The 15,088-nt window shown below is 39.0% G+C and overlaps 1 protein-coding gene across 1 annotated transcript in view; it reads left to right on the top strand.

The window, feature by feature from the left end:
• The window catches only part of COL19A1 (collagen type XIX alpha 1 chain), a 287,102-nt gene that overhangs the window by 171,708 nt on the left and 100,306 nt on the right, over positions 1-15,088 (top strand). The gene's annotated exons all lie outside the window — the stretch shown is intronic.

The following is a 15,088-nucleotide window of genomic DNA, read 5'->3' as shown; positions in this document are numbered from 1 at the left end:
GACTTTGACCCAGCCTTTCTGAACCTCAGTTTCCCCAGTTATGCAAAAGAAATGATATTAAGGATGCCTGTCCAAAAGTGATGGTTAGAAAAATATATATGTAAAGTAACCAGTACCAGGCCTGTCACATACAGATGCTCAATTACTGCTAAATTATGATATCATGCTTTCAATATTCGTTTCCAAGTACTTGAGCACAATTACATTTGCTAGCACTAAAGCCATGGGAAAGGTTTAGTGTTTCTTTCAGAATTCCAGAGACTTTTGAGGATTTGTCACTTAGCACAATTGCCCTGAAGAAGTGCAACCAGTCAGCAGGTGTTTGGGGGCTGAAGTCCAGCCCATGCCCCACACACCAACTGTGTGCCCCAGTGTAGGGCTGAAGCCACCAGGAGGAAGGTGTTTTTCTCTTTACATTTTTTAAAATTTATAATTTATTTATTAAGAGAGAGAGAGAGAGAGAGAGAGAGAGAGAGAGAGAGAGAGAGAGAGAGAGAACATTGGTTTGTTGTTCCACTTATTTATGCATTCATTGGTTGCTTCTGGTGTATGCCCTGATCAGGGATTGAACCCACAACCTTGGAGTATTGGACAATGCTCTAACCTACTGAGCTAGCAGCCAGGGTCAGGGTGTCTTTTTGTTATCAGTATAAAGCCTTACTGATGTCCTCGTCTCCTGGGTCAACAGTCAGTACTATCCTATAGGAGCTTGGAAGTGTCATTTGGTGAACTTTTCCATTTAATAAAGTGCTAGATGAATAAACTTTTAGTGTAATTGGCTCCCTACCTCCCAAGATACTTGTACTTCTAGTGATATTCTCAAACAGTCTTGAGAGGTTCTTCTCTTTGTCATTGTAGAGATGCCTGTAAAACTCAGCAGCACATCAGGAGTAAACTACAACAGGTTGACAAGTACTTTTTGAAATGTTTTATGGACTGCAAATGTTTCATAAGGATTTATTCTTTCTCCTTCCATTCCTTAATGTTATGAAATATGACAGAAGTCTTTTTTAAGGTCACCATATATTAAGCTTATTGTAAATGGATACTCTATTTTAAAGCTCTAAGAAACCGATACTTTGGATCAGGAGACCCAGATTTAATTTCAGCTTGCTCAGTTTACATTTTAAATGCCATTTAAAAATATTTGCCATCGTGATGCTGTTAGAGAGACCACTGATGTTTTACGTAACTGGAAGTCCCTTGTGATTTTAGCATTTAGCTGAATAAATTGAAATATTGGAAGTGAGTTGTGCTATTGCAATACTTACCATGTGTTAATAATTGAATCGACATTTTACAGGATAAAGTTTTTCTAGCAGAGAAGATAAAATGGTGCTAAATTTCTGGAGTCCACGGGTTGTTAGGTCTTTTCTTGGGTGAAAGACTTCAGCAACATGAGACCCCAAAATAGAAAACCTGAAAAAAAAATGAGACTTTGCCTCATCCTATATAATAAAAGCCTAATATGCTAAGTGTCTGGTCGGCTGGTCGGCCATTCAACCAATCAAAGCGTAATATGCTAATGATATGCTAAGGCCACTCAACCACTCGCTATGATGTGCACTGCCCACCAGGGAGCAGACAGTCAACCAGTTGATCAGTTGCTATGACGTGCACTGACCACCAGGGGGCAGACGCTCCAACCGGTAGGTTAGCTTGCTGCTGAGGTCTGGCCAATTGGGACTGAGTGAGATAGGCTGGACATGCCCTGGATCCCTCCCACGGTCCCTCCCTGGCTGGCCAACCTTCCATGTCCCTCCCCGGCTCCAATCATGCACCGGTGAGGTCCCTTGGCCTGGCCTGTGCCCTCTCGCAATCCAGGCTGAGGGACCACCCCACTCCGAGTGCACAAATTTCATGTACCAGGCCTCTAGTAATATGATAAACAGCCTTGCACTTGTATTTCTGTATTTTGCTGCTTTGTAAATATTTTCATTTGGAAATATTATTCTCTCTCTCTCCCTCTTCCCACCTCAACAAGGATTGAGCTTAAAAATATAATATTGAGTACCAAAAAATTAGTTAAAGAATACATACAAAAAATAATTTTTGCAAATTCCAAAATACTCAAGACTACATATATATATATATATATATATATATATATATATATATATATATATGTGTGTGTGTGTGTGTGTGTGTGTGTGTAAGGAATTTTACTTTTACTCTGAATAAGGGCCCCACTTTGTCCTTTGTAAAATCTAGAATACTTATTTCATTTAGAGACTGGGGCTAAAGTTGTGGATACTGCCTCCTTAGGAAAAGACTGTTACATATATTAAAAAACTTCAGTTGTAATTTTCCAGCCATCCTGCCAATTCTTACCAATATTCAGAGGAGATGAGAACTAGATCGCTGATGACTGCATAGTACCGTTGTTTGAAAAACTTTTTTCTGTGGACATATCGTACCAGTGTGTTGACATGCTAGTGTCGGTCAGCACATTCTATGTACGGCTTCACTTTAGGCCAGTAAGTTAGCCCTAATAATACTAAATTTCAGAAAGAGTGTTTGAGATGTCTTTCTCTTTGGTATTTGCCACCAATGTAACTGACCCACTAGCTCTACCTCTGAATGTGTTTGACCACCTTCTCCATGCCTCCATGTAGTTTAACCTCTCTGGACCAGCTTGGAACCTTCTGTGTAGAAGAATGGTTAAGCATTAATGGAGAACTCATGCAATGCCAGGCACTAGCCCTTCCTTCAAGGAGTTTACTGCCTAATAATGGGGAAAATATTACAGCGAGCTTTCTTTGAACTTAGAGAGTTATCTTAAATACCTCTCAGGTGTTCATATATTCCAGACAATTGTTTTTCAACAGGTATCTTTGTATTTGTTTTTTTAAAAGGTGGAAACAGCTAAGGCTGAGAGATTATTTGACTTGGACAGGTTTAATGAGCTAAGCTGATAAGTAAAAGAGAAGGTAGTTGTGGCCATGTCTATGGTTTCTTAATACAATGCATACACTTTTCCATCCTATTTTTATTGTTAAGCCAATTATCAGTTATTTTGTCATAAATATATGAGTTGGAATAACTGAATCATATCTTTGTATAGTATAAAAACAACCATGGATAACAGGTGCACCACCTATTTAAATTATGCCAAAATAGAAATGCTGCTACTCCAATCACGCATGCAAAGCCATTGTGGCCAAGTTTAATACAACTTCCAACTCTTGAAAATTGTGATGAACTACTGTTCTCTTTTGTTAGGTCTCTTTAAGAAACCTTAAATTTTTGTGTGTGTGTGGGGGGAAACTTTACCCTGGGAAAAAAAAGAGAAATATTCTAATACTAGATTATAAGTCCCTCAAGGATGGGATCTGTGTCTAATTATCTCTTTAATCCCCGGAATTCAGCATATCTAAGCACTTAATAAAAGCACAAATGCTTATTGTTGACATAAGATTATCTGTTTACTTATTTTCCCATTCATTTGTGTTATTTGCTGGTAGTTGCTTTCTCCATAAGGTAGCAAACAAATATGTAATTTTGACTGTTTCCAACATTAGCTCTTCTTTTAGTTATTGATGTTTAGTTATTGATGTTTCTGAAGGGTTTGAATTCATATTCTGTCCATAGGAGTCCATACGTACAAATGAAGGTGTGAATATTACCAAACAATTTTATGTTTAGAACCACATATGCAAGTGATTGGATTTTTCTCTTTGCCGTAGGAGATAGTATCAAATAGACCTCACCCACATGTGCTCTCTTCTTAATGAACTTGAATCTTGTTTATACAACATGATTTTCTCCAAATAATCATCAGGCAAAAATACTTTATTACATGTGAGGAAGTGTGACATAACTACTTAAATTTACACTTTTTTCTAGTTGTTGGTTTCTCAGCCAAGATCCAACATTGACCACTATTACTTTCAGGATCGTTGTAGCTTTGATTCTAGATTATAAACTTCATTTGCATGTTTCTGCGTAATGGTTTAAACATCCTCTCTTGATTCCTCCAAGGTTTTTCACTTGAGTTAGGCCAGCCAGAATTAATGTCTGACCAAATATCTGGGCATTATGGCCCAGCCAAGTTGACACATAAAATAAACCATGACAAAATGCTATACAGATAATAAATTTCTTGTTATCTGCACAAATGTAAGGAAATGTTGCCATAAGCAATCTATGTCAAATAACCTAAAATTAGCCTATTGAAATTCATAATAGTAAATTATGAGTTTGCAGTTTTACCTCCTTGCCTATTATCTACATACGCAGGTACTTAGATCAGCTTGTATTATATGACCTTTTTAAGACAAAACTTCCAATTGCTTCTCTTCACAATGAAAATAATAAAACTCAGAGCCCTCGCCATAACCTATAAGGCCCAGCATAATCTGGCCTGCCTCCCATCAACCCACTGGTTGCTCCTCTTTAGCCACCTATGTGTCTTGCTGTTCCTTGACCAAGCTATACCCAGTACTTTGTTTTTGATGTCCCCTCTGAAGGATGCTCTTTCTCAGACCTTGCATGACCCACAGACATACTTGGTTCAGGTGTCTGCCCCTGATTTTTCTTTCTCAAACTGCACACCTCCCTATATAACTCTATGCCCTTTCCTCTACTTAATTTTTTATGATTCTTATTGCTATCCAAGAGTTACCAGATATGCAGTAAGTACAGCATAATGGTAATGATCAGAGATAATACAGCTAAGTTGGAATCAAATCCCAACTCTGCTACTTACCAGTCATGCGACCTCAGACAAGTTGCTTTGTCACTCAGTTTTCCCCTCTGTAAAACAGAGATACTACAGAGGTATTTTGAAGACTTAATGAATAGATGTGAATTGCTTAGATGGTGTCTGGCAGAGAGTAAGAACTATGCATCATCTATTACTATTATTATGCCCATTGGAATATAAGCTGTACAAAGACAAGGTATTTCCAGGGTATAGGAAAGGGTCTGGCCACAGTAGAGATTCAGTAAGTGTTTGCTGAATGAATTAATGAATGAATTTGGGCATGTGCCAGCTGTCTTATAAAATGTCCTATAAAATGTCCTATAAAGACACAGTGAAGAGCTGGAGGTGAACAAATGGAGAGTTTAAAAGTTGTAATGGAAATATTTTGCAGTTGAGAAAGATGAGTTGTTTAGGCTCTCTGTATGTATTTATGTGTTTGTATGCCTGTATGTATGTGTGTGTGTACTACATGTAGCAGGATGCAGAGAACAAGATATAACCAGGATTTTGACCTGTGAGACAGTTCCCTACAGGGGATGGAAAAGTCAAAGGAAAACATTAACATAATTCATCAAGGGACCCACTGGTGGGGCTGGTCAGACCTACTGGGAAACCCTAACCTTATGCTGGGAAAAGGTTGGAGCTGAAGGAGGAGACTGTGGAGACAGATTGATGAAGAAGTCTCCAGGTTGCCTTACTCAGTGACAGTTTTAAGTGACATTGAATGTTAAGTTAAAGGAAATGAAAAATATTCAAATCAAGAAAAAATATAACCAGTAATTGTATAATGGCATGTCCCCAAGTGTTCAGTTTTCGAAGGTCATTAATACATTTTCCCAGTACTTATATCAATCAAGTAAGATCAAGGAGTGGCAGGCCAGGAAATACCTTCTGAACACACTTGATTGAAAGGCTGGTGAGAAGTCTTAGAGGAGAAAAGGACCAAAGAGGACGCATACATCTATGTCAGTGCAGAAGCATCCTATTTGAAGGGAATTTTCAAGGTTCAGTCCCCCATCTTGTTGCTGAAGGTGTACAGACAGCTTCCACGGCCAACATTTCCCTCCCATCCGATGTCCCCACTGCCCCCCTTCCCCTCCCCAAGGGAAGGTTGGAGAGAGTTATGGAAAGATAGAACATGATCAGTTTGGGAAAGAACTTAACACTCACTGTCCCTCCCAGAACTCCTGAGCTTAGCTATAACCAAATGAACAGGTCTCTTCTATAGCTGGTGTGCATAACTGTCCCTCCTCTTCTACCTTGAAGGCAAGATCCAGACTTAACCATTTTAATGTATTTTCCCTTATGTAAAACAGAGCCCGTCAAATTTTGCTGAATAAATTTACTCATCTTTTTAAAATATTTTCATTGATTTTACTGGGGTGAGAGTGGTTATAAAATTATATAGATTTCAGGTGTACAATTCTATAATACATCATTTGCATATTGTATTGTGTGCTGACAACCCCAAGTCAAGTCTTCTTCCATCACCATTTATACTCCCTTTACCCTCTTCTACTAATATATCCCCTCCCCTTTCTCTGATAATCACCATACTGTTGTCTTTGTCAATGAGTGTTCTTTTTCTTTGCTTAATCCCTGCATCTTTTTCACCCAGCCCCCCCCAAATCTCCTTCCCCTGACAGCTGTCAGTCTGTTATCTGTATTGATTAGTCTGTTCTATGTTGTTTATTTTGTCCATTAGATTCACCTTTTTGATAGGGTTTGATTCAAAAGTCAAAATGCAGTTTAATCCATTAAATTCAAATTAATGTTCATCAATTTATTTTGTTCATTAGATGTCACATGATAGTTGTCTTTCTCTGAATAGCTTATTTGCTTACAACAAAATAGACACAGAGACATAGAAGCATGGAACAGACTGTTCAGTCTCACAGGGAAGGCAGGGGTGGGTGGGTGGGAAGAGATCGACCAAAGAACTTGTATGCAGATATGCATAACCCATGGACACAGACAATAGGGTGGTGAAGGCCTGGGGTGGGGGGTGGGGGCAGGCTAGAAGGGGTTAATGGGGGCAGGGAAAGGGGGAACATATGTAATACTTTCAACAATAAAGATTTTTTAAATTCAAATTAATGAATTGAGAATTATGCATGGGAAATTCTTCTGTTTCAAAACTGGGTGACCTTTATAGTTTCATCTTACAGATCCTCTGGAATTCTCTTCATTTACCAAGCAGTTATTGAATAGCTGCAAAATGTATTCCTGTGAATTCATTTGGTGCTAGTCATTTTGATCCTTCACATTGAAAATGAAGTTCCAAAATTGTACCCCTTGAGGATACATTTCATCTTTTAAAGTAGGCAACTCAAAAAAAATGCTGAAAATATACCCTTTATAACTTTACTAACTCAAATCAAAGTGTAAAATGTCATTAGTGATTTTTTTGTTTCGTGCTGAGTGAGTCTGAGTTTATTCCTGTTTCACTGGCCCAGACTCTGACCTGTCTGAAGTCTGTTGAGGAACCTCACCACATTGTTTTCCTTTTAACATGTCTATTAAATAAGACACTATCAGTTTATATGCATTACTTGTTCCTCTATCTGTTATTTTACCTACTCTAAGGTTAAAAATATAACAATTCCCTCAATAAAAATGGAAGAGAAAATTCTGCATTCCTGAGGCATTGTGAAGGTGCTTGGTGATGTGGCAGCCCAGTAGCATAATTCTCAGATGAGGAAGGCAGTATATAAGGCCTGATTCCCCTCCGCCAGCCTGGGACTTGCCTACTGGGAACTTCCAAATATGCAGAAAAGGACGCTTCACAGTGCACTTCCAGCATCCACCCTGTTAATGTGGCACACGGATGTTAAAATATATCACAGCACGTTCAGGAAGTTGTGTAGTCACACGCTACCACTGCCGCACCCATAATATGGAGACAAATCAAGTGCCTTGGCAGAGACTGACAATGGCTGGCCCAGAAAACAGAGCCAGAGATCAGGACTGAGTGAGTTGGTGGTTTGGCAAGGCAACCAGGAGTCCAGACAAGTCTAAATGGAAGGTTGTGGTTGGCATGTTGGCAGGCCTGCGGAAGTCAGAGTAGACTCTGAGGCGAGGGCAAGCAGGAATCAGAAGAGCAGGTGAGAATGAGTAAGACCCAAATTTCAAAGAGCAAAGTAATAAGTGGGACATTTAAAAATCTGGCTTGATTATGAGAAAACAAGAGAACTTCAACAATTACAGAAGCATAGTAACCTAAACTGTAAATGATCAAGATACCCATCAATGACACCTTAATCCTGAGGATTATGGGTTTTAGAATCAGATACACTTGGGTTTAAATGTTGGCCCCACCAAGTAAGTGGAGAGTGATTTGGAGCTAGATGTTTAAACTTGCTCTGTAAAATGGGAACAATACTACCTACCACTGTGATTTTGAAAAGGATTAAATGAAATCACGTAAATGGTACTTACCATGGCTGAACCACGGCAAGCATTTGATCAATGGTAACCATTCTAATAATCATTAATCATGGACTTGTCGTGTATTTTCCTAGCGTAATATGAATGGCTCAGGGCAGAAGAGGGAAGTAGATTGTTGGTTTCATCCAGTCAGAAGACATTAAGAGGTCAAACCTTGGCTGTACTTATTTTCATGACCGAGTTGGTATCAACATGATAACTTAATAGAAATCCTGAACAGTGACTGTTGACATTACTGACCACAGACCAAACCACTTGTTTTGATGTAGTGTTATCATTTATTCAGATTATCATTTGTTCAATTGTCACTGAGGGGGCTTAGGTAATTATGTCACAATGTCTAACTTGTTTTCAAAAGCCAATGTTAGTTACTGGTAGATTCCACCCAAGATAAAGAAAGGAAAGGGACACGAAGATAGAGAAATTGTGGAATGATTTAGAAGTTTTGTCATTCCAACCTGAATGAGGAAGGCAATATTGAGAATAGCATCATAGTGTGGATTCATTTTTCCTGAGCTCTAAACCTATTTCAAATTGTTTGCTCATGCTGAATTACATCTTCTTCCCATGTCCTTACAAGAGCCACTTGTCTGATCCCTGAAATAATGAGACCTTTCTGACTAGTGTTGTGGCTGTCATATGTGTATTTTTAAGTCTCTGTTAAGAAATAAAATGCACTTAGGATATTATTCATTGCGCACGTAAGTATTCCATTGCCCTTTTTTCACATATCACTGATTTCAAAATGTGGTAGCTTTTTACAACATCTGCCATCAATCTTACTTCCGCTCACAATGTAAAAAAAGAAAATGAAACTTCCCAGATAGTGTGTAATGTTTTCCTGTGTAATTAACACCTCATTCACAGTTGTGGGTGCCAATCAAGGCCCTGTCTCCTCTTCCTTGACATTTCCTTGATACCTTGTTCAGACTGAGCTGATGCCTAAGAGTGTGATAAATACACACATGGGGACAGAAATATTTAAGAGGAGCCAGCTGTATTAGCAAGACCAGGCAATTTAGAGAGACTACTTACACACGTCTCCTCCATGGGTTTGGGGTCTGCATACCAACCTTTATTTAAGTCCAATTACTGCTGTATCCTTATCATCCTCATCCTCATCAACAAAACCCATCTGTCAGATGAGTACCAGTCATCCATTATTTGCATTCTTCCCTTCTTAATGCTCCTGGGGGCCAAATGTTTATAAATCATGTGGCTAATTTAAGATACACGTGCTCTCCTCCTGCAAGTCATTCTGGAAGCATCAGGTTATTTTTACTGCTGCAAATTTGTCGATGTTATTCATTTAAAAAACCTTGATTTGTTTTTCTCTTCCTGACAATGGAGACTCCATGGCCTTGCACATAGTAAATGCAGATAGGTAAAGTCATTAGATAATTCAAATAAAATCATTTCATTGTAGTAATCTGGTTTTATTTTTTTAAATTTTATTCAAGTATAACATATATTCAGAAAAATATATATACCATAAAGATACAACTTGATGATTTTTCGCAAATTCAGCACACCTCTGTAAACCAGCACACAATTCCGAATATCCATGTCACCAACCCTATAAACACTGGTCATGCTCTTTCAGTCACTCCCACTCCTACATCAGTAGCCTGTTATAACAGAATAGGTTAGTTTTGCCTGTTTAAATTCCTTATTTAAATGGATCAACATTATGTTTTGAAAGATTCATCCACACTGTTGCAGGTAGTTACATTCCATTCATTTTCATTGCTATATAGTATTCCATTGTATGAATAACCCACAATTTATTTTTTCTATTTCTACTCTCAACGGCCATCTTGATTGTTATTTTAGATGAAAAAATTCCATATGCATAGTTAAGAATTGGTTACACTTTTAAACTGATCCACAGTGCATATTTTAGAAGGTTTGCTTGATATATTTTCAAATCTTTTTAAATTAAAAAAAAAAAGGAGAATTAGATTCAGGATGGTAGAAAGGCAGGAAAGAAAGGGACTAACATTTATTATTACCACCATGTATCGGACATTGAAGTAGGAGTGCTTTTAGGAACAAAATTGTGGTGAAAACACATAAAAAATGTACCACCTTAGCCATTTTCAAGTGTCTAGTTCAATAGTGTGAAGTCTATTCACATTGCTGTAAAACAGGTCTCCAGGACCTTTTCAGCTTGTAAAACTAAAATAGCAAATTCCCTTCCTCCCACACGATCCCTGATAACCACTATTCTACTATCTGATTCTATAAATTTAGCTGCTATAAGTACCTTATGTAAGTGAAATCAGACAGTATTTGTCATTTAGTGACTTATTTCACTGTGTTTATTGCAGTTAACATGATGTTATCAAGATTCATCCATGTTGTAGCACATAACAGTATTTCTCTACTTTTTAAGGCTGAATAATATTCCACTGTGTGTGTGTGTGTGTGTACCATATTTTGTTTATACATTTACCTGTTAATGCACATTTGGCTTGCTTCCACCTCTTGGCTATTCTGAATAGTGTTGTTATGAACATGGGTGTGCAAATATCTCTTTAAGCCCATCCTTTCAATTATTTTGGATATATACCTAGAAGTAGGATTTCTGGATCATATTGTAGTTCGGCTTTTAATTTTTAAGAACCTGTATAGTGTGTTCCAGAGCAGTTGCACCATTTTACAATCTCACCAACAGTGCAAAAGCATTCTAATTTTTCCACATCCTCACCAATATTTATTTCCTGTTTTTTAAAAGTAGCCATCCTACTGGATGTGTGATAGGAATTTTATATATGATCTCTTTCTTTAATCTTAACAAACCTGTTGCAAAGTATAAGTACCAGTTTTACAGCAATAACATCTTTTTTAAAATATATATTTTTATTGATTTCAGAGAGGAAGGGAGAGGGGGAGATAGAAACATCAATGATGAAAGAGAATCATTGATTGTCTGTCTCTTGCACATCCTACTGAGGATTGAGCCTGCAACCCGAGCATGTGTCCTGACCGGGAACTGAACTGTGACCTCCTGGTTCATAGGCTGATGCTCAATCACTGAACCACACCAGCCAGACACAGCAATGACATCTTGACACTGAAAGTTTCCATAAGAGAAAAGCAGGATTGCCCTGACTGGTTTGGCTTGGTGGATAGAGCATTGGCCTGCGGACTGAAGGGTCCCAAGTTTGATTCCAGACAAGGGCATATACCTTGGTTGTGGGCACATCCCCAGTAGGAGATGTGCAGGAGACAGCTGATCGATGTTTCTCTCTCATCGATGTTTCTAGCTCTCTATCCCTCTCCCTTCCTCTCTGTAAAAATCAATAAAATATATTTTAAAAAAGAGAGAGAAAGAAAAGCCTGATTTCAGTCCTGGTGCTCCTGAACTTGACAATGGGTCCCCATTATCACAGAACTTGAGCTCTTGAGTTCTGAGCTACAAGATTTACAAGGTATTAGGACAGTGGTTCTCAACCTTCCTAATGCCGCGACCCTTTAATACAGTTCCTCATGTTGTGGTGACCCCCAACCATAAAATTATTTTCATTGCTACTTCATAACTGTAATTTTGCCACTGTTATGAATCATAATGTAAATATCTGATATACAGGATGTATTTTCATTGTTACAAAATGAACATAATTAAAGCATAGTGATTAATCACAAAAACAATATGTAATTATATATGTGTTTTCCGATGGTCTTAGGCGACCCCTGTGAAAGGGTCGTTCGACCCCCAAAGGGGTCGCGACCCACAGGTTGAGAACCGCTGTATTAGGGACTCTATAAGATTAGCTGACTTTAAATGTGAAATGAGAGCTTGAGATTTAGAGCAGGGGTTCTCAAAGTGTGGTCTCCAGGCCAGTAGCATCTGCCTTCCTGGGAAATTGTTAGAAATGCAAATTCTCAGGCCTCACCCCAGACCCACTAAGTCAGAAACTCTGGAAGTGGGCACAGCAATCTCTTTTAACCAGCTCTCTTGACCAGGCCAATTCACAATCAGGTTTGAGCACCACTGGGCTTAAATCATTCCACAAATATCTAAACTACTATCTAATAACCTTTCCATTTTTGCCAAGCAGGAAACTGACATGTTGAGCACGGAGGTTTCTAGGGCAACCTAATATAATAAATCTGTATTTTGTGCTTTATGTTCCAGATTTTAGAAAAGTGTTGGATTACCCCAAGTGTAATTATGCTGGAACAGTAGGCCTCCATCCATTTGGAGATTCAGCCAGACTCCAATTTGCTTATGAACAAATGGTGACCTGGGAACAGAAATCCTAACCAGGAAGGCCTCGTGCAGCTCAGCATTTGTCTGTAAACTGCCAGGATTTTCATCCCCACCCACAGCCAACTCCCTACTTTTTGTCTCACATTACAATGAATGGGTCCTGTGTGAGCCTTGTAATAAAGGGACTGAAGTAAAAGGAGACAGAAAGGGGAGCAAACATGCAATAACCATTCCTCTCATCAGTATCAGCAGAAGCCCCAACCTCAGCCCCGGCACCAGGTAGCCTCATCTAATTCCTCTGTTCCCTAAAGAACAGAGATTCACTGGTTACACTCTCCTCAGAAAAATGGAGGAGTCTCATTTTAGCCCTAGGGTGAGATTTGCAGTTTATGCCTGTTGACTTAGCACAATTATCCTATATAATAAAAGGCTAACATGCAAATCAACCTATTGGTGGAACAACCAGTTGCTATGATGCGCACTGACCACCAGGAGGCAGACGCTTAATGCAGGAGCTGCCTCCTGGTGGTCAGTGCACTCCCACAAGGGGTGCTGCTCAGGCAGAAGCCCTGAGCCGGCTCACAGCTGGCAAGTGCAGCAGCAGTGGTGGGAGCCTCTCCCACCTCTGCAGTAGCGCTAAGGACATCTGACTGCTGGCTTAGCCCCACTCCCCGGACCTAAGCCATCAGGCAGACATCCCCCAGAGGGCTCCAGGACTGTGAGAGGGTGCAGGCCGGGCTGAGGGACCCTCCAAGTGCATGAATTTCATGCACCGGACCTCTAGTTAATAATAAAATACACCCCAAGTTATCCCAGCTTAAATTATAAAATTTACCTTACCAAAAATCTACTTTGTCTCTTAAGTAGGGTCTTGCCTTTCCCTGATGCTTTTAAGTGAAAAGAGAGATCTTTTGGAGGAATAGGAATCTATGAGACTGTGTTCAGTGCAGCTGGGGGCCTTGATTGTGGGGAAGAAGGCAAAGGAGTTCCTTCCTGGCGCTTCTTGGAGGGAAGGATGATGTCTGAAAATGGACTTGAACTATTATATTGATAGCTTGAACTATTAAATTGTGGCCCCCAATATTTGCCTTACATTCTGGAGTTTCCACCCATGTTTTTCATCCATTCACCCTTCTGCCCCGTCTTGTCAGAGCCCCTTCTACAGGTTGCTGAGACGAGGACTGAAGGCAAACCCTGTTCCTAAAATATATTTGGTGGGATGGCTAAAAAAATGGTGACTGTGTTGCTTTGTAAAACACAGCTTTAAAAAAATTTTTCACCCTAACCGGTTTGGCTCAGTGGATAGAGCATCGGCTTGCGGACTCAAGGGTCCCAGGTTCGATTCTGGTCAAGGGCATGTACCTTGGTTGCAGGCACATCCCCAGTGGGGAGTGTGCAGGAGGCAGCTGATTGATGTTTCTCTCTCATCGATGTTTCTAATTCTCTATCCCTCTCCCTTCTTCTCTGTAAAACATCAATAAAAATATTTTAAAAAATTAAAAAAATAAAAATAAAAAAATTCTTCAAATCTGCTTTAGGTATTACTAGAAATTCAAGACTAGAAACCACATTTAAGCTGAAGCCATGTGCTGGCTGAAGTTACCTGCCCCACAATATGTTCCAATAATTTAACAGCCTCAAAAATATCATCTGCATGAACAGTCTTAGCAAGGATGCATAAACCCCATCGGCATTCCACTGCACTCTAGACATACACATCGGTGCACGCCGACAATGCAAGACTGACTTAAAAGACTGTGTAAAACAGCAGTGATAGTCAAGATATTTGGATGTTTGCCCAACCATACTGAATCTTGAATGTTTTTCTCTCCTCATCTTAAGACATGCCAATGCTATATCACAATATCTGACACTTGGTTTGTCTTAAACATTAACTCTGCAATAAAAGTTGATCAATAGTCAGCCTCATTTTCCCCACTTCCTGCCCAACTCAATAAATCTGTCTCCTTTAAAGAAAGGAGAATGCACACAAACGTTGATCCTGCATTTAACTTACCTCAACCTAAAAAAAACGAACTACTTGAATGCCATTGATTTTGTTCCTTTGTCCCTTGTGAATTAGATTACAGTGCTTCCACTTTCTAAGTAAACTTTTTTTTTATCACTGATTAATTCTCAGGGGCTAATTGACTTACATTTACTGAAAGACCCAATATATTGATTTTCAGAATGTTAAACTATAAGACTAGAAAAATATTGTACATGTGTATAACATTTTTTATGGATGCAAAATATTAAATTATATATTTATTCCAATCTTACAATCTCCCAAAGGACCTCCAGTGTTCACAGATCTCTAAAACAGAGGGTAGATGAAAACACCACTAATTGTATTTTTATTTTTGATAAAATGTTTTAAAATCTGTTCTGAAGATGTTAGCTAGGATTATTTATGAAACAGCTGCTGTTTTTATAAGCCCTGGTGGTATGAATTTAATTTGCCTACAGCCACAGTGGAAGTATTTCCCACAGCATCACAGTGCAGTATGTGATTACTTACCTCCCAAAGCTGACTTCACTGGCCCAGGTGGCACTGGACCTACTACGCCACTCCAAGCCGGAGTGATCAAACTTCACCTAACTTAGAGCAAGAAAATTAGTAATGAAATGGGCCTTTCTGTTTTTATGCTTATAATTCTCCTTAAAAGATCAATCCAATACTTTTATTTTTCGGTAGAAACAAGCCTTAATATGTATTA

This window comes from Myotis daubentonii, chromosome 6 (assembly GCF_963259705.1).
Source record: "Myotis daubentonii chromosome 6, mMyoDau2.1, whole genome shotgun sequence".
Taxonomy (NCBI): Eukaryota; Metazoa; Chordata; class Mammalia; order Chiroptera; family Vespertilionidae; genus Myotis; species Myotis daubentonii.
This window is presented reverse-complemented; position numbering and strand designations above follow the sequence as displayed.